This window comes from Chiloscyllium plagiosum, unplaced genomic scaffold (genome assembly GCF_037043375.1).
Source record: "Chiloscyllium plagiosum isolate Xiang-an unplaced genomic scaffold, Cpla_swu_hap1 HiC_scaffold_39, whole genome shotgun sequence".
NCBI lineage: Eukaryota > Metazoa > Chordata > Chondrichthyes > Orectolobiformes > Hemiscylliidae > Chiloscyllium > Chiloscyllium plagiosum.
The window spans coordinates 30,052,931-30,080,785 of NW_028270177.1; the positions used below are offsets into that span (position 1 = coordinate 30,052,931).

At 40.3% G+C, this 27,855-nt stretch overlaps 1 long non-coding RNA gene across 1 annotated transcript in view; it reads right to left on the reverse strand.

The window, feature by feature from the left end:
- LOC122541050 (uncharacterized) overlaps positions 1-23,881 on the reverse strand; it is a 119,706-nt gene extending 95,825 nt beyond the window's left edge. Inside the window, exons 1-2 of the long non-coding RNA XR_015753804.1 lie at positions 23,668-23,881; positions 22,146-22,245 (exon numbers count right to left, since the gene is read on the reverse strand). This is a non-coding gene — a long non-coding RNA (uncharacterized LOC122541050). The remainder of the gene's footprint in view (positions 1-22,145; positions 22,246-23,667) is intronic.
- Positions 23,882-27,855: the final 3,974 nt, after the last annotated feature.

Below are 27,855 nucleotides of genomic sequence, written 5' to 3' on the forward strand. Positions count from 1 at the left end.
GAGTTAGGTTAAATATTGCCTTTGTTGTGGAGCAGATGATTATATCAAGGATAGCTGTGACAGGAAAGAGAGGAAAGAGAAAAATTATCGGGAGCTCTCTGATTCACAGTGTAAATGGTGAGGCTTTCACCCACATTATACCTTGCCAGGTTCTAACAGACTCCAATGAAATGTCCTTTCTTCTCTTACACCTTTTGCTTTGTGCAGCACACCAGCTGATTGCTGTGTTTGCTCCGATAGCATGTTTATTTGGCTCTTTCTCATTCATGTGTCCTCACCTCACTGACACAGTCAGTGCTTTCCTTTTTGTTTATCAATACAAAGCCCTCAGGCTCCTCTTTCCCCAGGAAGTGCACAAGATGCCTCTTCCTGCTTACTGTCGGATGGCAGTGTGAAATGGCGTCAGTCTCATGGGAAAAGACTGGGCCCATGTGAGAGCACAGCATCACATGATTGACTGGAATTGTGAGAAAGGCAAAGACTGAGGGGAGCTGGCATTGCAGAATTGTCAATTTTCAGCCTGTTGTACAAGATGCACTTTGCATTGCGGTATTACATTGATCGGATTTCATTTGAAGCAATCTGCTTTTATGCTCCATCATTTGTAAAAGGAATGGTCTTCCACACATTGTCTGCAAAATGATATCACTGGAGGGGAATGTCTAGCAGGTTTTAAGTTTGCTGAATTAATGAATATCTATGAAGCTCACGGTGGACTGTTTTCTCATTTGGGTTCAATTCTCTCCTCATTTAGGCTGCTTGTTTGTAAACTGAAAGAGTTTTAATGCAGAAAATCCTCAGATGTGCAGTATACAAGGATTCTGATTTGTGGTATTATGCTGGGAGAGAGAATAGAGGGTTTTGTTCTATTCTTTGGCATCCTTGTGTAAGGAGTGGGCCTTTCATTCTCTCTTCTCTACTGCACTCAATAGTGCCAGCATTATCTGTGAACTGCTAGCTGAGAAGTTCTTTGATGTGGGCCCTAGTCACTGCCACAGATGGGCCCTCATTGGTGGGTGATCATAGAAAAATAAGGGCATGTGTGGGAGAATATGGGATGAAAGCAAGGGCCAGCCACAATTTGAACAGAACTTTGCCTGTTCATTCTTCTGACACTGGCTTCTGACTTTGGAGGGTGAGGCATAGTGTAATCTGTTAGATCTCTACGACTGACCATGAAAAAACCTTTTCTACATAAAACGGCTATTGTTCCTTTTATCCTTGCAATCCTGGAACAAGTCAGCAAGGGTAGAGTAACAAGGCTGTGTTTTCATTTTCCTTTTTCTTTCACTCCTACGATTTTATTTTAAAAAAGGATTAAATGAAGGCATAAATGAACTAATCCTGATCTCAGAAGCAGGTCAAAGAAATGACTATTTAGTCCACTCTAATTTGGTTATACATTTTTGGTGAATTGTCTGAAATAGATTCAGCTAATGCAGCATTAGATGCTATCATGTCATCTGTGGGCCATTATCAGACTCAAACTTGGATGAAATTAGTTTAGGCCTGGCTGGTTAACAATGCCATTTGAACTTCTTGAACAAATTGAGCGAGCTGGAAAACAGTTCATCTGATATTTCTGGCTAGCTATTAGTTGTTAAGATGACGCAGAAATTATTCCGATGAGTCATTTGCAATATTGCAGATTATTATTTTGTTGCACGTTGTGGAGAATTATTCAGGACATCAAAACATTCTTATTGATTATTCATTCGGCCATTTTCTTAGAGTACCAAAGCTTAATCAATGCAAAAAGTATGTCAAGGGGTAGATACTTTGGTTCCTCTGGTGGTGGACAAATGAATATTCCATAAAAGCGAAATACTGAAGATGCTGGAAATCTGTAACAAATGCGGACAATGCTGGAGAAACTCAGCAGGTCTGGCAACATCGGTTTGGAGAGAAACGGAGTGTCTGTTTCAAGTCTGATGTGACGCTTCTTCGGAATTCTTCAGAACATGAATATTGCATGTTGCATGAAGTGCTCTATTTCAAAAATCTGAATTTGCTCAAATTATCACCTGTAGCATAGATTTGGAATAAATTGTTTTGAATAAATGAAATGTTTGAAATAGGACCAGAAGCTATGAGAACACTTATATGCACTGATCAAATGCTTCTTTGATTGAATTTATCTTTATGTTATTTATTGTAACTCACAGTCTTTGCCATTACAATCCAGTAATTTCTCTGGGATTTCCATTGCCTACTATTCTAACTTACTGTGTCAGACTTCTAGTTACGAATGAACAGACTTGGTAGCCTGCTGTCTTGTGAATTATACTTGTAAATCAAGTCAATCAAGCTAGAGCTCTTTAATGCAGACTTAAACCCATTTTCCCCTTAATCCTGTCCTGAATATCTGGTCACATCTGTAAAATGTTGTGGCAGCATCTATTCCTCTGTAAGTAGATGCAGACAAATGAATGCATAATGATGCAATATATAGTTTGCACTGTATCCGTTCAGTGACCATGAGTATATGTTAGCTGTGGTTCAATTGACTCTTACCTCTGAGTCAGGACGTTGTAGCTTCACATTCTACTCCAGAGTTGTAAGATCAGATTCTAAGGTGAAATCCAAGGCAGTACCAAGAGTGCACTGCACTATTAAAGGCACTATCTTTTATCGGAGATGCTCAATCTAGGCCTTATTTTCCCTTTCAGGTGGCGTAAAAGAAATCCCATGGCAACACTGGAAGAAGGGCAGTAAGAGAGATTGAGTCAATCCCGACTGATACGTATCTACCAACCTACACCTGAAACAAGGTATCTGGTCGTGGTCAGCTATGAAGGACTCCGGGTATGGGGTTTTGTTAGTCGTGGCTAATTAAGTGACAGTCACCAATGAAGGATGACAACCCACTTTCAAGTGTTGCCTATCCAATCAGAAGGCTGGCAGATTTGGTAGGTGCCACCATTAGGCATGGCAAATGCAGGGCAAAGGAAAACGTTGAGCCCGCAGGAGGTTATGTGTTATGTACAGTATCAACAGCAATCAGTGGAGAGGGCCACCTTCAATAGGTGGTGTGTAGACACAAGGGCAATCTGTATCATGATGGGGGGCTTATTCATACATCATAGGGTGAAGTAAAGAAGGCTTCTCCTTCTAGAGCCCTCTGGGCTGCTGTTGACATTTACTTGGCATTACACCCATGTGGTTCCTGAGAGGGAAGGTGGCTCATAAAGGAGCATTCAATTGGCAAAATAGGCCATTCCTGATGAAGGGCTCTTGTCGATTCTCCTGGTCCTCGGATGCTGCCTGACCTACTGTGCTTTTCTAGCACCCAACTCTCGACTCTGATCTCCAACATCTACAGTCCTTACTTTCTCCTGGCAAATTAGGCCATGCATTTGGTGGCTGAACAACTGGGGTTCCCATCGTTGGTGATGAGACATGGCAATCAAGACATTGAGCCCCCAACGCAGCACCTACCTCCCATTTTACCAGCTTTCTATCTTCCTCTCCATCACCAAATTGTTGGTAAAACCTCTGAAATAACTTCACAGATGCTGGTATCCTGTCACCAAGTCACCCTTTACTTACATGTGGAGACTCCATGATATGATACTGATCCAGCTCCCTCAGAGCCAGCTCTCAGAGTGAACAGAACCTCTGATACTCCTGTTTATATCTATCAGCCCGGGCTCCCTGATTGGATCAAATTAACAGCTCCAATCAGGGAACTCATATTGTATGACGTCCACCTGGCTGACCTTGTTCCAATCACTACAATCTCAATGTCTGTAACCATCAGCAGTGTATTAAGCCAGTAAATGCTCAATTCCTAACTAGCCATCTGGATGCCTTCATTTTGGAACGTATCATGTTATAAACAATATTGTATTGTACAAAGTTAAGGACAGCTTTTTTCAGCTGAAGTCCAGATCCTCCTCTTTAGCCATGGGTCAATGGCACCTCCACACAATCTGAGGAAATCAGCATAGACATAACAAGTTTGCTACAGATAGGTTGCAAGTGTTCAAACTAAACTCTTTACCTATTCTCACCAACTGTCCATCAGCAAATTATGATTTAATTTTTCTCTTTGAAAGCAACATTTCTCCTATTCTCTCTGTTTGTGGACTTTAACTCTGTAAGAGCAATAACAACACTTGTTGCAATGTAAAACCAGAAACAGGGTTCACTCTTTAAATACAGAGCTTCACCACTAATGTTCACTAACATACGAGAAGAGAGATTAAATCAAAAAGGATTCAGAAGGTATTCTTTTAGCAACAATGTAAGAAGAAAGTAACAGAGGGATTCCAACTTAATATCCTTAAGATGGAGTTAAAAATACCAAAGATAAGTTAGCAATCTGAAATCCCTTTATGTGGATGATTGATTAGCTCGCTGGCAGTTGAGGAGCTAGAGGCAGTTTTTGTCCCCAAAATAGCTCTTTGCAGATCTTCAGAGGAATTGTTACTGAAACATAATGACTAGTTCACCATTTTGTAGCCCAGAGTTGGGGGTTTTGATATTGGGGAGGAGCCTTAAAACATGCTTTTTCCAGAATTGTTTAGCTAAAATGGTTCAGCCTGTGGCAGTCACTGTAGGGAAAGGACTGTCTATGGCCCATCCCAGAGGTTATGTGGAAATTCATTGACACAGCTTCATAGAGGATGGGAGAAACCTGCAATGCTCTTCTGTAAGGCATTGTCTCTGCAACAGGTTCATGAAACAATAGTTAGCATTTCAGTCCCATTAGGAGAAACACAGATGATGATTGCCTGGCTAATTTGGATCTTGAGAAGGTTATTGATAAGAAAACAATGTAACACAATGGTGGAGATCAGAAACACACAAAATAGGTGAAGAAACTCAGTAGGTCTGGCAACATCTGTAGAGAGAATGCAGAGCTAATGTTTTGAATCCAATGAATTCCTCAGAACTAGCAAAAGGAATAGAGCAGGCAACAGAAGGGAAGACTCAACCAGTTGTCAGAGAAATTCATGGATTTCTTACATGCGAGGTGTGATCATCATTTGCAAACATGGCCACTGCATTAATTGCCTGGTTTACATATCCCTAGTTATCCCCAGAAAACTACCTTTTCCTTTTAATAAATGTGCCATTGATGGTACTTCATGAATTGTACTCTCAAAGCCTAACACAGACCTCTCTGAACATGCAGCAAGTTTGGTGCTTTGCTTTCTAGTTTATTGATTTTTCTCTTCCCTGATCTCTGCAGCTCAGAGCCTCACTCTCCCCAAAAAAGTTGTTCACCCTTTACTTCCCTCTCTAGGCCCACAAGTTCCTGATTCTAGTTTGCCCACTGTGGGAGTGAGCTGCAAATGAGCTGCTTTAAAACTGGAGATTTCACTTGTAAATCCTTTGGTTCTTTTTCAGTATGCTGAAGGCACGCATCTTCATCTCAACCCCTAATGGAGGAGCGGGCTCCGAAAGCCAGTGCTTCCAAATAAACCAGTTGGACTATAACCTGGTGTTGTGTGATTTTTAACTTTGTCCACCCTAGTCCAACACCGGCATCTCCAAGTCATCTTTAAGAAAGAATTTAATAGTAGAGTGGAAAAGAAATGGGGTCCACAGGAATGTCAGACAGGGTTGTGCTGCTAGGTATTTGCAATAAAGCCTTTTGTATTATATATCAAGTAACGAATATACACATCAAAAACCTTATATTATAGCAACATCACATTGATGGCTTAATTGCAAATTGTTGGTTTATTCTGCTGTTCTCATCAACACTGGTGTGTATTTTTGGTGAATGTTCTGCCGTTTTTTTCCTTGAGGCAAACCAGATGTAACTGGCCTTGTAAATGTTTCATAATGGCGCTGCCTTTCTTTTAATGTCATTTCCACCGTAGACATTTGTGCTGACCTGTGCAAACACCGGTTGTTACAAAGTGACCTGTTGTAAATTAGGGGCAAAGTGCAGAGGACAAAGGGCAGAGGTGATGCAGCTATATAACGATGGCTGCCTTGTTGGCTGTTTTAAGTGACCTTCCCTGAGTATGTGTGAGCGCTGCTTTTGTTTCTATTAGTGCTGGTATGGATTCAGCACAACCAGAGGCGAAAGGGGTCACTGGCATGAGTGTTAGGAAGCAAAGAAGGATCCATAACTGCTTGCAGGCCTGATCTGGTGACAACTCCTCTGACACATTTTCAAGCTAAACATTTCAGATGTTAGTACCCAAACCTCCAGGGGATTTAACCCAAGGACTACTGGGAAATACAGTACTTGTTTAAGCGATCAATTATTAACTCAATTATTGCACAGCATTTTGCCCACACTTCAAAACATATAATTTTACAGCAACTTTCCCATCTCAGCGCATACATGCGACATGTAACTTTTATAAAGAAGCATCCAAGTACTGAGATTGCTGAATTCCTACAACTCAAAAAGATATAAATGACAGTAGATGTGGACTCACTCCAATTATAGAGGGGAAATGATCATTGTGCTGATAAGACTAGAAAGTAGTGTTGTTCATTTTTGTGTATGGGAGCTTACTATGTGCAAATTTCCCACATTGCAATCATGACTATGCTGCAAATGTACCTTGTCAGCTGTAACAGGTTCTGAGGTCTCCAATGATTGTCAAAGGTGCTAGATAAATGCACTCTTTATTTTAGCATATATCACAGTATCTCACCTTATTTGAGGGCAGAAGTATGGACACAATCGAAGTACAATCTGGCAAAATTCCCCTGTACTTCATTTGTGTGAACATCTTTGTCCTCAAAATGAGGCAATTATCACTTTATTGACTCGGTAGCTGTCACTTATGAGGAACGGAAGTGAAATGATCAGCTCTGCTCTCTGGGCCCACATTACAATAATGGACAACTAGAAAAGAGCAGTTAATGCAGACTGGACTCAGATTAAGACTCTGTTTCTCCCTCTCACATGAACATACATATAAATAGGGTCAGCACCAACCTTCACGCAGAGCTGATGGAATATAGGAGCAGGTTACAGAGACGGAGAATACTCCAGAACCAGGTAACCAGCAGATGACAGGAGGTGAGAGGGATCCTGAATACAGGAGATGGGATGGATCCTGAATACAGGAGGTGAAAGCAATTCTGAGTACAGCAGTAAACGTCTCCGTATGTGTTTGAAGAAAATGGTTAGATGTCAGTTGCATGAAAAGAATGTCTTGGCAGCAACTCATTGAAGGCAGGATATAATGGAGGGACTGGGTTATGATGTTATTTGTGTTGCACTATGATGCCCTGGGACATTGGGTTGCTCCTCCAATACACTCCTCAAAGTAATAAAAGGCCATTCTTATCATTCTGTCTGTTCAGTCCCTGCCCATCAGCCCAATAAAATGGTCACTCTGCAACTTCCAGGGTCTCTCTCTGTCAGCCCCATATTGGTGTAGTGCATCACCTCCATAAGGATTAGGAGATATATGTGTCCTTTTTATCTGCTTCTTTACAATCACGTGCTACCTGTTTTGCAATAGAGAGAACAGAGAAGCAGTGGTTAAGCTCCATTGTGTTTGAGTGTTGCTCCAGTTCTAGCAGAATAGCTGGAGGCATGTGGATGCAGTGAGAGATGGTTGTGAGACTGGAAGCATTGGTAAGTGTGTGAGGTTGAAGAGGCGTAACTGGATGTTAGCTATAGGCCCTGAGTGCCAAGGAGCATTGATGGATAAGCGATAGAGGTATGGTCTACTGAACAGAGTGAAAGGTTGGCAGAGTGTAAGAGATGACAGTTGGAGATACATTAAATTACCTTTACTTATCACTCATTATCTGTTCTATGACACTGCTGGGGGTTCTAGGTCTAATTATCAGGAGTTGACCTCCCAGGCCAACTGCTCCCATTACCTTCTGAGTGTGGGCCTTACCAAAATCCTCTCCTTATTGCCATAAAACCATGGTATCACCTCTCTACTGTAATAGCATCAGTAATGTCTACAAGCCCACGTTGGTCACCCTGGAGGCCTCTTGTTATTTTGATGTTCAAACTTCTATAATTGAAATACCACCAAGGTTATTCAGCTTCCCTTTCAGGTAGTCAGCTTGCCTTTAAGAAAAGCAGACTGGTATTAATCACCATGTGGTTTCTGAAAAACTCTGCCTGCTGAGCATAGAGACAAGTGGGCATTCTGCAGAAGGAGGAAGTAATGTCGGACGTCTATGACCAGATGCTACAAGCATGTATGTGAGGTGGGTGAGGAGAAAGTGAGGACTGCAGATGCTGGAGATCAGAGCTGAAAATGTGTTGCTGGAAAAGTGCAGCAGGTCAGGCAGCATCCAAGGAGCAGGAGAATCGACATTTCGGGCATGAGCCTGAAGAAGGGCTCATGCCCGAAACGTCGATTCTCCTGCTCCTTGGATGCTGCCTGACCTGCTGCGTTTTTCCAGCAACACATTTTCAGCTGTGGGGTGGGTGATCCATACATACATGGTGCCAACCTCAATCAGAACCAGCACATTGAAATTTCTGTTCTCAAAAACAACAGACATATGGGACAGAATTATCCACCACCTACAAATCCAACCCCTCAATGTCCAGGCTGGCTATCATTTTGGGGGGGAGGGTCACTTAAAACCGATCAGAGCATAGCCCACTGACTTGCTGCTTACTCCTGGTTCATTAAAAGGGTATGTCAGCATGCACAAACCCACACACCTTTAGATCTATCGATGCCATTAAATGGCAAAGGCTCTCCAGCTGTCACAATGGCTACAATACACTGGCAGCTGAAGGCAGACAGGAGGAAGAAGGTTGGTTTTTAAACCAAGTGGTGAAACACAAGCACAAACATGGGTTACATCCATTGAAAGGTGCCCCGCTTGTATCACCACCCCATACTAGAATGTATTGTAGCCCTCCCATTTTCTGCTTCCTCTTCTCATCTCCCAAATCCAAACTCAAAACCCTTTACCTGCCTCCTCCAGGTGCCCAATCCTTACCTGTGCTGAATCACCATGAACTTCCTCCCAGGATTCCTTTACTATCCCATCAGCACCCTCTGCTGAGTTCCAGTTCTGTTGGTGTTGGACTAGTTGCTGGCCAGTCAGATTGACTGACAGCTCTTGAGGGAAGGATGCTGAGGGGCAGAAGCCCCATGCTAAGTTTGTCAAGGATACCCACATCATGTTGTAGTGGTAGAGGATCTTGGGGAGACCACACCTGGGGTATTGTGTAGGCTGCTTTGGTCTCCTTATCTGAGGAAAGATGTTCTGGATTTCAAAACATATGCAGACGCACACACAGACATACACACGCGCACGCACACACACACATATCTCACAGACATATACACAACATGCATACACACACAGGCATACAGATTCAGTGACACACAGACATACACACGACATGCATGCACATATACAGACATACAGACACAGTGACATACAGACACGCATGCACATTGACATAAACTGACGCAAACACAAATATACAAGCAACACAGACCACATACACAGACATAGACACAGACACATATACTCATGCATAGTGACACACATACACAAACACGCAGACACACACACACACAGACACAAGCATGTGCTCACACACAGTGACAAACAACACACACATACAGACATAGTGACATGCACGCATACAAATCTACATACACACAGTGACATGCGCATACAAATAACACACATGAGCACACACATATATCTGTGCACACACACAAACATACAGTGAAACATAAGCAGTCACATACATACACACACAGACAAAATGTTAACCTCCACAAATTTAGGATTAGCTATAAAACCATGAAGGAGATTATCAAACATTCTAATGCAAATGAGTACTGAAATATGGGCAACATTTCCTGAACTAACAATCTATGTCAAATCAATCAAATGACTTTTCACAGGATATCATATGAATATGATGATGATAAAGTGAAGGAAAATGGAATGCTAACAGAGAGGTGAGGGTGCAGTGAATAGTTCCAGTTTATAATAAATACTGCTAACAGTATCATGGATACAAGGATCCATGTCCTTGCAGTCCAAAGATTGAGCTATGGTCAGTCTTTCAGGTCAACTGCCAAAGATTCAGAGATTCCAGGTAGGTCAGTCAGGATGCTGTGGAGACGACAGCCCAGAGTTTTGGGGTGGGAGCAGTAAGGGGCACAGAATGGAAGAGCAGCCAGTGGTGACGCACAACCCGAAGAAGTGGCATGGTATCCCCAGTGAGAGTTAGGAAAAGTGAAGGGCAAGGAGGGATAACAGTTTAGGAGGATGAGTTGGGGAAGAACCGTTGAGTGAATAATGAGTGAGTGAATAATGCAACAATTGAGATTCGCTGTCTATCCGAATTGGTGAGGGACCTGTGAAATGGCGAAGTTAGAGTGGGAGGTGATAGTGCAAAGAAGGTGGTACCAGTAACCCTGGCAGAGCACCAACAATGACTGCTGGGCATCCAACTTCACCCAGCACATGGCACTGTGCTGCAGTTTGTGTCCAGAATTGCTTAGGCTGGTGGTGGTATGGCATCCTGGAGAAAATATTGCCCCCACCCCCTTCCCTCCATCACCCTGCCCACCAAGACTTCCTCTCCATGAAGTGGAAGGTGAGGTTTCCTTTCCTCTGATCTATGTTCTCAGTGAAATGGTCAAGCACCACAGCATGATGGGTAGTTCCTGGCTTGCAATGTCTGAAGTGATGAGCAAATGAATTTTACATACGGTGCCAATGGCATGGCTGCAGGAAGGTCCCAGCATCACCCCTCTGCTCACACAACCCCCTGAGAAATTTGCCTAGGAGACCTTATTGAGGGGAAGAGCAGAAGATTGTGAGAGAAAAGTCACTCCAACCGATGGTGGTCCAGGCACCATGAATCCCAAAACACTTGTACTAAAAATGGAAGAATTCCTTTCATTGTTATCAGGACTGGATCTATGATCTCCGACTTCAGCTTGATGTTATTTTGTCCACTCTTCTGTGAAACACCATGACATATCACAGGTGTTACACAAGAGCAAGTCATTGTTTTTGAAGGACACTCTTTCCTGTAAAAGGTAAAGCCAGCCCAGGGGTGCTCTCCCATTAGAGAAAGAGAGACAACTGGTGGTAGTTTAATCTGAGAGTCACCTGACCTCAGGGGAGGGGAGGAGAGAAATTCAGAAGGTGAGTCTTTCATTGTAATAGCAGCCTGTACAGGAAGTCAATGTTGCTGAATTGGCATTGCAAACAACCTGAGCTAATAAACAGCCGTGACCTGCAAATACTTCTAATCTAGCAATCTCACTTTTAAATCTAATCATCTATCTCGCAACAATTGCAGTTTGGAATTTATGCATTCCTAACTTTACTCCTGAAAAGCCTGGCTCTTACTGTACCTACCTACCTACCTAATCCTAGGTTCACTATCGAATTGAAACAGTTCCTCTCTATCTTTTTTTTCTGTTCCCCTTGTAGGTCAGTTATTGGTAATGTTCAACATCAAAATCAATAGATTCCTAGACACCAATTGCACCAACAGAAATGAAGATTGTGTGGAAAAATATAATTAAAGTAGTTGATCATAGAACCCCTACACTGTGGAAGCAGGCCATTTGGTCCATCGTGTCCAAACCAACCCTCGAAAGAACATCCCACCCTATTCCTGCACCTCTGCATTTCCCACAGCTAATCCAGCCAGCCCTGCATGCTATGGGCAATTTAGCACAGCCAATCCACCGGACCTGCACACCTTTGGACTGTGGGAAGAAACTGGAGTATCCAGAGGAAATCCACTCAGAGAACATGCAATCTCCACACAGACAGTTACCTGAGGCTAGAATCCAACCTGAGTCCCTGGCGCTATGAGGCAGCAGTGCTAACCACTGAGCCACCATGCCACCCCAAACCTCTGACAGAGCAATTTCGAGGGAAGTAATGGCCTACACCTACTCCAATGTTCTTTTCCTCTCTTTCCCAGTTTTCCATGAGTACACATGAACTTCAAACTTGTTTGTCATGAATATAAAAGTTGGGTCAATGGACCTTTGTTTTTTGAAGGATCTAGCCATCTTATGGTCATGTAGGGTAATGACGGTGACTACATTATGATGTAAGTATTTCTACGTGGCCAGCACAGAGTATCACAATTTCAGAGGCCATTTGCATGAGTATAAACCTAGTAGTGGTTTTCCTAGTGAGAAGAGGCCATATGTACATTGAGGTCAACTACCTGGATGCTATATGCATTGAGAAATTGAAAATCAATGCCACAGATTATGTTGGAATTAGAAGGGATTGGGACATATGATGTTTGATGTCTGTGTCACATTAACATTTTAAACGTAAAAACTGTATCTGGAATCAGATCATCTGAAAGACAGGATGCACAGAGAGGCTTAATTCTGACAATAGTAACTTTTTTAAAAGAATTTATTTGAAACTCACCACATCAACTCATTTCTAGAATGACAATCAATGCTTATCCAATGATGAATTCATTAAATGAGCAATTAAACCCTCCAAACTGATTCAGTTTGTTAAAACTCATGTAAAAGAAATGTTTAAGTAATTATGAAATTGTGATTACAGTCAGATTGCTACCGTACAGTTCAAATGGGATAATATCAATTTTCCAAGCAGGCGTTCATGAATGAGTTGGATTCTTCATTTGAAATAATTCGGTTGCACTAGTAAATATCTGCCAATGTGTAACAAGGGCTGTGTCCATCACTTCTATTGGTCAGTGCATTGAGTATGGGAGTTGGGATGTCATGTTGCAGCTGTACTGGACATTGGTTAGGCCGTTTTTGGAATATTGCATGCAATTCTGATCTTCCGGCTATAGGAAGGATGTTCTGAAACTTGAAAGGAATCTGAAAATATTTACTAGTATGTTGCCAGGGTTGGAGGGTCTGAGCTATAGGGAGAGGCTGAATAGGCTAGGGCTGTTATCCCTGGAGCATCGGAGGCTGAGGGGTGACCTTATAGAGGATTTATAATATCATAAGAGGCATGGATAGGGTAAATAGGCAAGGTCTTTTCCCCAGGAAAGGGGAGTCCAAAACTACACGACATAGGTTTATTGTGAGAGGGCAAAGATTTAAATGGAACTTAAGGGGCATATCTTTCATGCAGAGGGTACTGTGTGTATGGAATGAGCTGCCAGAGGTGGTGGTGAAGGCTGGTACAATTACAACAATTAGAAGGTATCTGGATGGCTATATGAATAGGAAGGATTTAAAGGGACATGGGCCAAATGCTGGCAACTAGGACTAGATTAATGTAGAATATCTGGTCAGCATGGACAAGTTGGATCAAGATGTACATCTTTATAACTCGATGATTCTTAAGTGTCTCACATTTTCACTTATTGTCGGCCTTTGGATTCTTTTCTGTCTCCTATCCCTCTCCCATTGCTTTCCCATGCTCTTTCCATGATTTGATTCTCTATTTCTGGAACTGAGGTTGGATAATGAGGTAACATTTTAATATTTTTTCATCCAATATTGAGCCTCTGTGAACATATCTACTTCTAAACAACTGAGCTGTTTTCAATTATTTACATTTCCATCAGAAGTTTGCTTCCAAAGGCAGAGGCACTCTTTTAGCATCTTACCCAAACTGGAGCAGATCAGGAGTCACTGTGGAAAGTACACAAAACTGAAATCTTCACATCATTTGAGCCAGTAACACCGCAGGCATTATAGCAGTTAAAGATTCCTTTGGGCAAAAGAACATTAAAAGAGACATAACCCAGACATGATTGACAAAAGAAATTGAAGAGATTATCAGATCCAAAGTGGAGTTTGATAAAATTGCTAGAAAAATGAGCATATTTGATGACTGGGAGCAGTTTAGAACTTAGCAAATAGAACAAAGAGGGTAAAATTGAGTTTGAGTAAAATTGCAAGGAAAAAGAATATTGGAGTGTAAGAGCTTCTTTTGTCTGTACAAAATAGTAAAGACAAATGTAAGCCCTTCCAACCTAAATGGGAAAATTAATAATGGAGATCACTGAAATGGAAGCGTGATTCAACAATTATTTTTGTTCTGTCTTCACAGAAGAAGACACAAATAACTTGTAAAAATAAAGCGAGTGAATCCAGGGTCTATTTTGAAAGAGGAATTGAAGGAGATTAATTATTGTAAAAAATATTGTTGGAACTGAAATCTGATAAATCCCCAAGGCCTGATAAACCATATCTCAGGATAACTATAGGAATAGTGGATGTCTTGGTCATTGTTGTCTAAATTTTTGTGGATTCTGGAACAGTTCCAGTAGATTAGAAGGTGGCAAATGTAACACCATGATTCAAAAAGAAAGGAGAGAGAAAAGTGCACATCATGTGGGCGGCACGGTGGCACAGTGGTTAGCACTGCTGCCTCACAGCGCGAGAGACCCGGGTTCAATTCCCGCCTCAGGCGACTTACTGTGTGGAGTTTGCACATTCTCCCCGTGTCTGTGTGGGTTTCCTCCGGTCCTCTGGTTTCCTCCCACAGTCCAAAAATGTGCAAGTTAGGTGAATTGGCCACGCTAAATTGCCCATAGTGTTAGGTGTAGGGTGGGTGCGCTTCGGTGGGTCGGTGTGGGCTTGTTGGGCCGAAGGGCCTGTTTCCACACTGTAAGTAATCTAATCTAATCTGTTAAATATCAGTAACAGGGAAAATGCTGGACACTATTGCAAACGATGTGATGATAGGACACTTGGAATATACCAACTGGATTACACAAATCTTAACATGGATTTCTGGAAAAGAAATAATGTTTGACAAACTGACTAGAGTTTTTTTAAGCATGTATCTGGAGGAATAGATAAGGGAGAACCCACAGATGTGGTATATTTGGATTTTCAGAAGGCTTTTTCCCACAGAAGAGGTCAAAGTGTTAAATCAAAGCACATGGCATTAGTAGTAATGTACTGTCATGGGTTGAGTCATTGTTTAGCAAACAAGCATCACAGAGTTTGAATAAATGGGTATTTTCTGGAGTGAAATATGGGGCATTGCAGGACTTAAAGCATGAGCCCCAGCTATTCACAATATATATAAGGTGGATGGGGAAATCAAATGCAATTTTTTCAAGTTTACTGATAGTACGGAATTAGGTAAGATTGTAAGTGGTGAGTAAGACAATAAAGAGCCTTCAAAGGCAATTTGGACAAGTTGAGTGAGTGGACATATGCACAGCAGATGCAGTATAATTGTGAAGCTGTCCACTTCGGTAAGAACAGAATGACTGAGTACTATTTAAATGATGACAATTTGTGAAATATGGATGCACAAAGGGTCCTGAGTATCCTTGCAGTCTGGCCACCGGAAGCAAGCATGCAGGTGCAGAAAGCAGTTAGAAAGATAACTAACATGTTGGACTTCATTGCAAGAAGATTTTATTGTAAGACCAAAGAAGCTTTACTTCAGCTGAGCAGGGTTTTAGTGAGACCACACTCACTGGTTTGTCATAGTGGGAGTACATTACATCTCCAGACTGTTTCCTGGGATGGCTGGTTTGCCCAATGAGAATGGTTTGGATTGACTAGGCCTGCACTCATTAGAGGTCAGAACAATGTGAGGAATCTCATTTAAACATACAAAATGTCTGGACAGACTGAATGAAGGAATGAGGTTTCCCCTGGTCAGGCAGTCCAGAAGAACGGGTCATGGTCTCAGGATACACAGGAGGCCATTTTGGACAGAGATGAGGAGGATGGTGAACCTATGGAACTTCCTATCATATAAGGTGTTGGAGGAGAAGTCATTTAATATATTTCAGAAAGGAATAGACTTCTAGAAGCTAAAATTGTCAAAATGGATGGGGTGAGGATGGGAATATGTCATGGAGATAGGGGATCAGCCATGATTGTGTTGAATGGCAGAACAAGCTTAATAGGGCAAATGACATAATCCTGCTCTTATTTTCTATATTTCGAACCACCACACCTCATTCTTATATTAAAGTAATGTATATACATCGAGAGCAGCAGTGATTCAAAGTTTTACTCTTAGAGTCAAAGAGTGATAGAGACGCGCAGCATGGAAACAGACCCTTCAGTTCAATTCATCCATGCCGACCAGATATCCTAAATTAATCTAGTCCTTTTTGCCAGCACATGGCCCATATCCATTTAAACCCTTCTGTACGCACATACAAAAATACCTTCTAAATGTTGTAATTGTACCAGCCTCCACCACTTCCTCTGGCAGCTCATCCCATTCATGCACCATCCTCTGCGTGAAAAAGTTGCCCCTCGACCCTTTTGGATCTTTCCCCTCTCATCTTAAACTTACTCTCCAGTTTTAGACTCCCCTACCCTGGGAAATAAAAGACCTTGTCTATTAACCTATCCATGCCCCGATTATTTTATAAACCTCTACAAGGTCACCCCTCAGCCTCTGACACTCCAGGGAAAACAGCCCCAATGTATTCAGCTTCTCCCTATAGCTCAAACTCTCCAACCTGGCAATACACTTGTAAATCTTTTCTGCACCCTTTCAAGTTTTATTTCTTTCCTATAGCAGGAAGACCAGAGTCTTAAGTAGCACCACTTTCTACTGTCTTCCATTCTGGAGAACAGCCATTTGCCAAAACTGTTTCTGTGCGTTTATCTTTTTTTTAATCCAAGCTGACAATGTCATTTCTATTCCATGAGTCTCAATTTGATTAACCATTTATGAAAAATGCTTTCTTAAAATGCACACAGACTCTTTTATCACGTGGTTTAATGACATTGAGTTTGAGTTTAAGACAGACTTTGTAGAGAAGAAGGCAAAGTCAAGAATTGCTTTCAGCCTTGGATTTCAAAGTAGCATTATTTATTACGCATTAATATTAAATACTGATATATATGGTCATCATAGATATACCAGGCTCTGCCCTGTAGTTGTGTTAGGTAAGGACTAACCCATCATCTTTGTATGTTCATATCAATGTGCTGACGTGAATCTCCCAATCTAGGATATTCTAACTTAGCCTATACTGTGCTATTTATACTCAGTGATGTGCAGGATCCTGAAACTCTTACTCAATATCTATCCACAAGAAGCTTTCTTCTAATGTAAACATTTGTTAACATATATATCATATACTCAAATGAGTGATTTAGATTACTTTTTTTATAACAAGGCAAGGAAATACATGATGAACAGTAGAACCTAAAAGAACCAAAATCAGTGGTACCTTGGTGCGCATGTTCACTGATCCCTTAAAGTAGCAGTTCAGGTCATTACAATAGTTAACAATGCATATGGAATACTTCCCTTTATTAGCCGAGGCATATAATTTAAGGACAGGGAGGTTGTGCTGGGAAGTGTATAAAAACGTTGGTCATGTAACAGACACAGTATTGCATGCAGTTCTGGAATCTGTATTATAGGAGGGAATGTCATTGCACTGGGGAGGGTGCAGAAGAGATTTACTAGGATGTCACCTGGACTGAAGTGTTTCAGTTATGGAGAGAGATTGGATAGACCGGCATTGTTTCACTTGGAGCCAAAGAGACTGAGGGGGAACACGACTTAGATGTATAGAGTTATGAGGGGAACAGACAGGAAGAAACATTTCCCCTTGGTAGTGGAATCAACCAATCAGGGTATAGATTTAGCATAAGGGGCAGGAGGTTTAGAGGGGATGTGGAGAAATGTTTTTTTCATCGAGAAGGTGGTGGGAATCTGTAAGTCCTTGCCTGAAAAGGTGGTTGAGGCAGAAACCCTCATAACATTTAAGAGGTATTTAGATATACACTTACAATGTCAAGATATACAAGGTCAAGGGCCAAGTGCCGATAAATTGGATTAGAATAGTTAGGTGGTTATTCTTGACCAGCATCGGCTTGATGAGCTGAGAGCACGTTCTATTCTGAAAACCTCTGTGACTATAACTGCATGACAAAAATTACCTTACACTTCTTTCTTTATCTCTCTGGGTCATAGAGTCATAGAGATGTACAGCATGAAAACATACTCTTCAATCCAACTCGTCCATGCCAAACAGATATCCAAAATTAATTTAGCCCCATTCGCCAGCAGTTGGCCCATATCCCTCTAAACCATTCCAATTCATGTACCCATCCAGGTGCCTTCTAAATGTTGTAAAGCCTCCACCACTTCCTCTGGCAGCTCATTCCATACACGCACCACCCTCTGCGTGAAAAAGTTGCCCTTTTAAATCTTTCTGCTGTCATTCTAATCCAAGATAGAGGATGGGAAAAATAAAACCGTGGCTGTAAGAGCTGCTCCTTTTTTGAAGTATTTTAAGTTTTGGAGCTAATTTCCTCAAATTCAAGGAGTAGAAATTACGGTTTTATAAACTATTGCATTGCTTTGGAACTTAGAAGAAAGAAGATCGAAACAACAACACTTTAAAAAGGAGAAAGAAAGACAAAGGTAGAGACCATGTGGTCAGTGAGAGTCTTTTCCAAGTCTTTGACTAGATTTGTCTGTGCTGATAGATACATAAGGAAAGTCCACATTAAGTTATAAAAATACTTGAGGTAAAGCTGTGGTTTCAATGTTTTCTACTGGCTCAGAAATTCAATTGAGCAGGCTGAAGCAACATGCATTGATGTAACTGTAAGAGTTTATGAGAATTATGTTTACAATTATACTTCTTGTGCTCCATTATTAACATCAGATGACATTCCCTCGAAAGAAGTGAAGTTTCACAAGAAGTGAATAAGTCAATCCATGCACTGTTGCTCTTGACATCAAGGTTGATCTCTTATGGTTTTGATTTGCTCTTCAAGGTTCTGTTCTAAGGCATGAATGTACCTATTGACTTGACTTGGCATCCAAACCAGAAGCTAAAGGAAATTTTTAGAATCGTGTTTTCCACGTCCTCCAATTCATTGATTTACCAAATGGACCAGAAGGCTAACAGTTCTTTATGTAGAAAGATTGGTATAGCAAATGTCATGCAGTATTTGATTGAAGACTGGAACTTGAAGTCGTTGATAATTTTGTCATCTTGTGGAATTAATCATCTAGTTTCGGTTGAGTCTTTGTTGTTATGTATTAAACCTGCAAACTATTCCTACTTTTTAAAATGCTGTTTTCAATGTAAATTTCATATTTCCTTTACCAATTTTGTAGGGTCTTCTTAGAAACCAATAAAAAAAACCTTTTCCAAGTTGGCTGAAGAACTTCCCAAGGACCTATGGTTAGAATGTCTCCAAAATGGCTTTATCCAAAAGATTCAATGATGTTTTTTTAAAGTATTAAATATAGCTGCCATGAATTCATTCGAGTTGATGTTAGTGTCCAAGATAGTTTTACACTAACTTCAACACCAGATAATTAGATTCATGCTCTTTTTCTTTAACCAATCTTTTGTATTTTAATTCATAAGATCAATAAACGTACTTAGTCGTTCTGTCAAAATAATAAGGTTTTGATAACTCCACTATTGAGTCTCTGATATTGCAAATTTCTTATCTGTTTTTTCCTTTGTTAATCGATTTTCTTTGAGTCTGTATCTGAAAAATTGTCTTAACCTGCTGGTGATAAGTTTATCATCAATTAAATCATTCAGGAATTATGTTTAGAAGTCTGAACAATGCTCCTCAGCCTAGTTTTTCATGTGAAAACATATCTTCCCTTCAGGGATCAAATCTACTCTGGGTGTCTGATAGTCAGCCTTGTTTCAGGGTCAGTTGATTTGCCTGCTATGAGCTTTTACTGCTCTTACTGCTTTTTTTAAAGGTGATATTCCTCTATTGCTGTCTGCAAATTTTTTTTGTGTGACTTACATTGTCCTTCAGTGCCTCTAGTGATGTTTTCTATCCAAAGCTTCTTCCTTCACAACTGTTACTCAGCTTTGTGGTTTGTCAGCTGGACGGAATTGTGTACCAATAATGTTTTGAAGACCTTTTTTTTATTCTTCTCTTCTCCAGACAAGATGAGGACACAGACAGAAAGAAGAACACAGCTAATTCTTTGGAGGAGAAGAAGCAGATCTCTTTAAGTCTGTCATTCTGTTTGGCAGAAAAAGAGACAGGGGTTGTTGGAGGTTCAAGATATCACACCCAGTTTGAGACTGGGAATGATATGTGAAGAGTTTAGCTTTGTGAAAAAGCTGAGTATTTTCTCAGAATTGGCTAAACCATGAAGTAGGGTATTGTTAATTAGTCAGTTGAAAAGGAACTCTGGAATCTTACACCATCAGGACTATCATGACCTGAGGAAGAGTGTTGAGAGAAGTGTAACTTGCTTATCGTAATTATATCTGTGAAATTTGCAAGTTAAAGCTGTCCTCAGATAGTGCTCTTATTCGACTCTGTGTGAGTAAATTACAGGACCTTGTGGCACTGTGTAGCGATGTAATGCCACACCCGCTGAGGGGAAATAGTTGTAGTTACATAAACGGTATCAAAAATGTAAAGATTATTTAAAAATAAATTGATCATTTTATTTGCCTGTTAATTCATTTTTATTCATACTGTTTCTTATGTATGTTAAAATAAATGCTCTAAAAAGTAGAATCTTATTTGTGGTTTTTCATTTGTCACTCATACAGCAAGTTTAACCATTATGGCTTGTGTTCCCCAATTGGGGTGGACAATCCATAAAAATCAATTCAAATCTCACCAAGGGCTGTTAAGGAATTTAAAGTCTGACTGTGGAATGAAATAAGAAGTCATTACATCTGTGAAAATACGTTGTTGCTGGAAAAAAAAACAGCTGGTTTATGAATGACCTCTGGGGAAGAATTTCCGCCAACCTTATCTGGTCTGGTCTAGTCTGGTTTGGTCTGGTCTGGTCTGGCCTCATCAGTGATCCAGATCCACAGCAATGTGGTTGATTGGTAACTGCCCTCAGAAATGACCAGGTAAGCAATGTAGCTTCATTGAAACTGGCAGACAACATTGTGATCAGCATGGTCCAAGAAGGTGTCTCACCAATCTCACCTTCTCAAGGCAAGCTGGGGATCAGAATTAAAATTATAATCTTGGCAATGATGCTCACAAACGTCTGAATAAAAAAATAAACTTTATGATACTCCTCAGAAACCCCAAAGTGCTTCACATACAGTGAACTGTCTTGTTCAGGCAAAAACAAATTGTAGTTGTATATCAAAAGGTGTCATTAAAAGAATGGGGAAGCGTAAAGAGGCTTGGAGCTTTCCTCACCTAGTATTTTTTTGAAAAGTGCTGTACATACAGTGATATCAAATGAGCAAAATTCAACTTACCTCAATTTCATAAAACTTAATATCATACAACTTTGGAATTACCTAGGTGTGAGTTAAAGGCATTAAGTAAGATGGGCACATATTTTAAGGTTGAGGAAGCAGAAATTGGCTTGAAGCTCCAGATACAAATGGACCTAAATCTTGTGAAGAAATTCAAGTGAGGTCTTCAGTTTTCAGTAACCTGATTGTCATGGGCGATGTGGAAAGGAAAGGCTAAAAGGTCGATTGAACAGTGAAAAATTTGGATCATTCAACAAAGACCAACAATTGATGAGCTTCATTGGAGACAAGCAGAACAAATGCCAAGCACTTTAGTGAGACATTTCATCTTGTCTCTATTTCTCCTCAGTTGTTGCATAGTCTTATGTTTATTAATGCAAATTCCAGCATAACGGGAATTGGAAATTTAAATATGTTCTTCTTCGCCTCCCTATTTTACATTTCCTCCTCTGTTATTGACATTTTTCCCTCCCCGCAGTCTGTGCCGGTAAATAGTTAAGGCCCTTGAGCAGAGATGAGGAGCAGAGGAGGAGAAGAATTGACAAAGCTGGAGAGGAGGCAATGGAAGAGAACAGCAAGGAGGAGCCTTTTGACAGAGGGAATTAGCTTCGGAATGTGGGATGTAGAGAGCAGAAGAAGAAGGAAGCTAGGCTGATGAACCCCCCCCCCCCCCCATTCCACTATCTCCACTAACCCCCTGACATTAACCCACTCCTTCCCCTTCTTACCCATGATGCAGAATTCTGAGATTGGCAATTAATATTCATCAGCAGCATAAAGCACCATTGTAAGGAAGAAACATAATCCAGGCCAATGGAATTCAGGGCAAAACCTTTATCTGCCACAGGCAAATAATTGAATGACTTAATTGCTTAATGAATTTTCAGTTTAACTCCTTGCTAAAATACACAGAAATCTCACCTCATCCAATAAATAAATGCACTTTGTATTATAAAACACACATCACTTGGAATCCCAGTTATTGTCCAGATAAAGATTAATATTAAAAAAGCAAGTCTAATCGTCATGATATGCAGATTGTGCGGATAAATGTGCCTACCAGCTATGACCTTTTAGATGTTTATGATGCCAACAATATGCTTTGGAGAAGATCTTCAACGAGGTCTGTTTTGTTGCAAACCGTACTCGATGTTTGGTGGCTGAAAAATAAACGTGGAATTTTGAGCTGTTGTCAGCGAGATAAGATTGCCACGTAAAAAATGGTACAGCACAGGCTGTGAGAGAATCACTGGCGAGGGAAAGACCTCAATTGTACTTCCTGTACGGCACCTAATAATATTATAGTACTGTATTTCTACCCCCATCCCTCCCCCTTCTCCAATAATTGCTGATTATGTTGGTCGTATGAACCAGCACGCCCGCCTCGGGTTGCTATGGAGTGAAATGCATGCTTAGCAGGGGAAGGAGCGCAGAGGAATAAGTGAGCAAAGAGGTTTAATTTGGGGAGGTTAGAATCCTGCAGGCTCAGGGTCGAAGGTGAAGCTTGAGCTTGCCTCGAACTGAATATGCAGAAATAAAAGTAAATTGCTTGCATCTGGTCCTGACGCCAGAGAAGCGCTGTGATTGGTGCGTCAGTGTGCTCTGCACCTCGTCTCTGTTGTGCAGGGGCTTTGACACACCGAAAGCTTGTAATTGGAGTAATTCCGAATTAATGGATGTAAAATATTTCAGAGCTTTGGATAACACATGACAGCTGGCATGAATACTGCCGGTTTATGAATGCAGATGGATTGCACGGAGTCTGAGCAATGATAAAGTGTCCCTGATCGTATTCGATAAGATTTTCTAAAAGACAATGTTTACCATTATGGAGCTTTTGAATTTTTTTTAACGTTGTTTGATTGGATATTCTCAAATAGTTACACAGCGGGTTTGATTTACTCTTTTCTATCATTTCTATCCTGAATACATCCCTTTGCCCCATATTGAATATACGAAGGACAATAGTAGGCCTGAGCTGAGGGCTGTTTTGAATTGCTACATCGAAACTTTTTAATGTGTCACTGTCTGTATTTTACAATTCCGAAGTTTTCTGTCATACAATATCTACAATGCACCTGACAGAACAAAAGCCGAGGCATCCATTTTAAAATATTGCATGCAGAGTAAATTAGTTAATGTGCATTCCAAATACATAGCACTTAACTTGAAAATGACAGAAATAGATTTATTCCTGCACAGAAGTGTTTTACAAATAAATTAATCATCTTTTTCTCATTTATTATCTGAATACCAATGTATTACTTGAGTCTATGACAGTGAAGGCAGCTTTGTTCTAGCTCTCTTTATGTCCAGCTGTCTCAGTAAACGCTGACAATACCACACCACACTGAGAGAACTATTTAGATTCCATTTTTAAAAGGCAAGACATCAGACTCACTCTAAATCATTATTAGCATACACTAACTTTGTCACAAAGCCCACAGAAAAATAAATGTGATTGACGCAGATGTGTTTACACGCAGTGTATTTTCTTCACATGTTTCTGTCATCTGCCGAATAAACTGACAGCAAAAAAACTGCCGCTCAAATCATTACACAGAAAATGGTTTTGTACTCACTGTTAGACTGTCTAGTGATACCAGAGAGGGAGGAACTGCATTCACTTGTTTAGGTGCAACAATCTTTTGGCAGAGTTTGGCTGGATTTCAGACAAAGCTACTATATCTGATATTATATATAAATATGCATACACACAAAACGAGATATAGGAACTCGAATAGGATCCACATTCTTGTTCAGTGCCTAATGGATGACTAATTTGGCAGCAATTAAAAGTCACCCATTTAGGGCAATGAAAGGAAGAATGTTACTTTAAGTAATAACACTGTGAGCATGAGATGTTGCTACTGATATCCTGGAAAAGAAAGCTCTAGTGAATCATTAATATTGTACTCAGATTTAATGTTGAACGTTATGTTATTGTTGGCACAGGCAATGTAAAAGGGGATGCCTAACAGTCGGCACTCACTCTCTTAGTCTTGCTCACTTCAAAGGATTTAAGAAAGGATATTTTAAAATCTGAAGTAAAGCATACATTTGGGAAACATTTTCCTTCATTAGAGTTATAGTTAACATTTTTAAGAGTGACCAAGGGTAATGATGTCCTTGAAGGCCCTGCTAAATAATCTGCAGTGTTTCAAAATGGCTGATTGCTTCCACGTTTCATACAGTGCTCCCATTCAGATTCATGACAATGTGAAGAGGAGGCTCCAGTCATATCAAGGTGTTCCTCCTCCACATTGTGGGAGTTCCTTTTAATTCCTTTGTAGATTGCTCATATCAAATGAAGAGATTTAGAGCCCCACTTTTCTTCAAACATCTGTGCCAAATGCCACTGGCTTTCAGTCACGTCATGGATCAGATCAATTTTGGCCTGAAAATGAGGATGAAATTATAACAAATTTCTCTTAAAGGTATAACCGGATGGAATAGCCTTAACTTAAATCTTTGCAACAAAGCACAAAGAAAATGAGCTGTAATTCATAATTATACAAGATAACTGATACATGTCAGTCCATTAGTCCTCTGAGCTTCACAACAATCTTTAAGATCAGGATGTGGAAGATGTGGTCTTTTTGAAATTTATTAGCATTGTTGCACTTTAAGCACACAGTACAGCTACTCATTGGTTTCGCAATGAGGGATAAATCAATAGAGAATGACCATTTGTCCCACCAGTCTATTAGCATATGGCAGATAGTGTGGGCGACACGAGAACAAGGGAGCCAAACTGTGGAGAGCTGTGCACTGTAAGTGAGGAAGGCTTTGTAACCTGTGGGGCACCATAACACAAGTGGACTCTAATAATACATTATACACATGTCACTGTCTGTTATAAATTTGAACACAATGTAAATTGTAGGCAAACTGTTCTCCTCATCCTGTGAAATCAAGTATAATTAGCTCATTCTCAGAAAGCACATTGCTTTCAACAGTTGCTAACTTATATTCAATGATGCAAACTAAAAATAATGTTAGACTTCAGACACTTTAAACTAATGATTATTCTGTCCACCTAATTTCTCCTTGGGCTGCAGTGCTTCCTGAAGCATACTGGATTGGTTATTGGCAGGCAGCTGTCAATAAGTAAACCCAAGAGATCTTGCTATTTGCACATTGACTGATCAAGTGCTGCTTAATAGACATATAATTGTTAACAAATAACCTTCGATAGACTGTCAGACTTCTGCCTTTAAACAAATGACATTTCACTTTGCAAAGTGTTGAGTTGCTATGCCCAATGGTTTGGGTTTCAGGAAACGGGAGTCATTACAAAACGAAGATAAGAGCACAATCACTGAACAATGCTTTATCATGGAATCAAAAGACAGAGACCATTCAGCCCATCAGGTCAATTCTTTGCTATCTAGTTAGTTTCAATCTCTTGCTCTTTCATGGTGTTGCACAATATTTCCACTTCAAGTATTTTCCAATTCATTTTACAATTGAATTTACTTCCATCACTTCATTAGGCAGTGCATTCCAGATCATAGCAAATCATTATGTAAAAATAAAAGATTTTATTCCAGCTCCTCTCTGGTTATGTTTCCAATTAACTTAAACCCTTAACTCTGCATCCTTCCTGCTGGGCACACTTAAAAATGATATGTTTCCAGTGAAAGGCGTCAAACTGAAATTAAGAAGCTGTCAGCTATCCTTCAGCTATCCTGTCAGCTCATCTTTGTATCGGAAGGTTCTAGATTTATTCTTGTCCAAAAACTTACCAACATAATCTGGATTGACATCTCAGCACAGTACTGATGGAATATTGAATTTTCATGTGAATGAAGCATTAAATTGAGGCTCTGTCTGTCTTCCTGGGTGAACATGAAGTGTCCCTTGGCATTACAAAAACAAGAGCAAATACCACAGCCAACACTTATCCTGCAACCAACTTGTAAAACAGATGGCCAGGCCATGTCTCTCAGTGTCATATGTAAGATCTAACCATGTGCCAGTTGGCAATCACATGACAACAGTGACTGCACTTCAACCAAAGTATTTTGTCGGCTATAAAGAACTTTGGCTTCGGGACATCCTGACGTGCTCTCATCGACATCAACGAACTGCTCTCTCTGTAGTGTTGGATAGCAGGGGGTGAGCAAGGGGACCTGCTGAAACCTCCAATAAGGAGGGATTCTGATTGTTTCATACTTTCCCAGTTCCAGGCAGCCTCTCAAACTGTCCAGGTTCTGAAAGATGGATGCCACATGGGCCTTCAATTTTTATACGGTAAAAATTGGGTTGGATGTTCTGTTTCTAACTTTTTTTTAACTCTTCACAGGTCATAGATGTCAGGCTAGCATTTCTTCTCACCCCTTAATTGCTCTAGAGATGGTGGTGCCTTCTTGTTCAGTTGCAGTTTGTTTAGTGTAGGGATAACCACAGCACTATTAAGGAAGAGAGCGCCAGGATTTTAACATTGACATTGAGGGAATAGTGGCCCAGTTGGCTCAAATTAAATATAGAGGAAATTTTAAAAGCTATTTAAAAAGATATAACATCCAAGCACTTTGATAGGCTGAAGCTAATCAGGCAGACTCAACAGGCTTTGTGGGAGTAAAATGATTTTTAATCAATTTATGGGAGTTCTTTGTGGAATTAAACATGCTGTTGATGAAGGGGAGCCAGTGGATGTATTATAATTAGATTTTGAGAAAGCACTTGATAATATCTCATTTCAAAAGTTATTGTGGAAAATAAAGACTCTTAATGAAAAGGGTAGCACATTGACAGAAAAGATTGACTGACCAACAAGAAATAGAGTCGGCATAATTGAGTCATTTTCTGGTTGACATGATTTAATCTGTGGTCTGTCACACAGGCATCAGAGAATCATAGAGTGAAACAGCATAGAAACAGTCCCTTCAATCCAACTCATCCATGCCAACCAGATATTCTAAACTGATCTATTCCCATTTGCCAGCATCAGTGCTGGGGCTGCAATATTTTATAATTTATATTAATGACTGGATAAACTTGACTCACTGTTTCTAAACTTGCTCATGACACAAAGATAGGTGGTGATGTAAGCTGCAAAAGGGTCACCAGGAAGTTACAAAAAGATATAGATAAGCTAACATATCTGATAAATGGAATATCATGTAGGAAAATGTAGAATTGTTCAGTTTGGTGGAATGAATGTTTAAGAAAGCATTTAACTGTACATTGAGAGATTGCAGAGCTCTGGGATACAAAGAGGTTGGATAACCTAATGCATGAATCACTAAAGTTTGTATGCAGAAACAGCAAGTAATCAGGAGAGAAACAGTATGCTATTGTTCATTGTCGGAGATTGAATACTACAGTAGGAAGGTCATGCTTCAATTATACAGGACACCAGTGAGACTAAATCTATAGTATTGTGTACAGTATTAGTCACTTTATTTACTTAAGAAAAAATTCAAATATGTTGGAAGCAGTTAAAAGACATCGTGCCTGACTAGCACCTAGAATGGGTTATTTGTGTTATGATTAAATGTAGTGCAGGCTAGGCATGTATCTCCTGGAGTTTAGAAGAGTTAGAGGCAACTTGATTGAAACATATAAGATGCAGATGTGAAAAAGAAATTCCCACTCGTGGGAAGATCTAGAACCAATAGTCAACATTTAATGAGAAGGTCTTGCCTATATCAGACAATGTGAGGAGATTGTTTCTCACATTGGGTTGCTAGTTTTTGGAACTCACTTCCTCAAAAGGTAGCAGAAGAGTAGTCTTTGAATATTTTTCAGGTCAAGGTAGACAC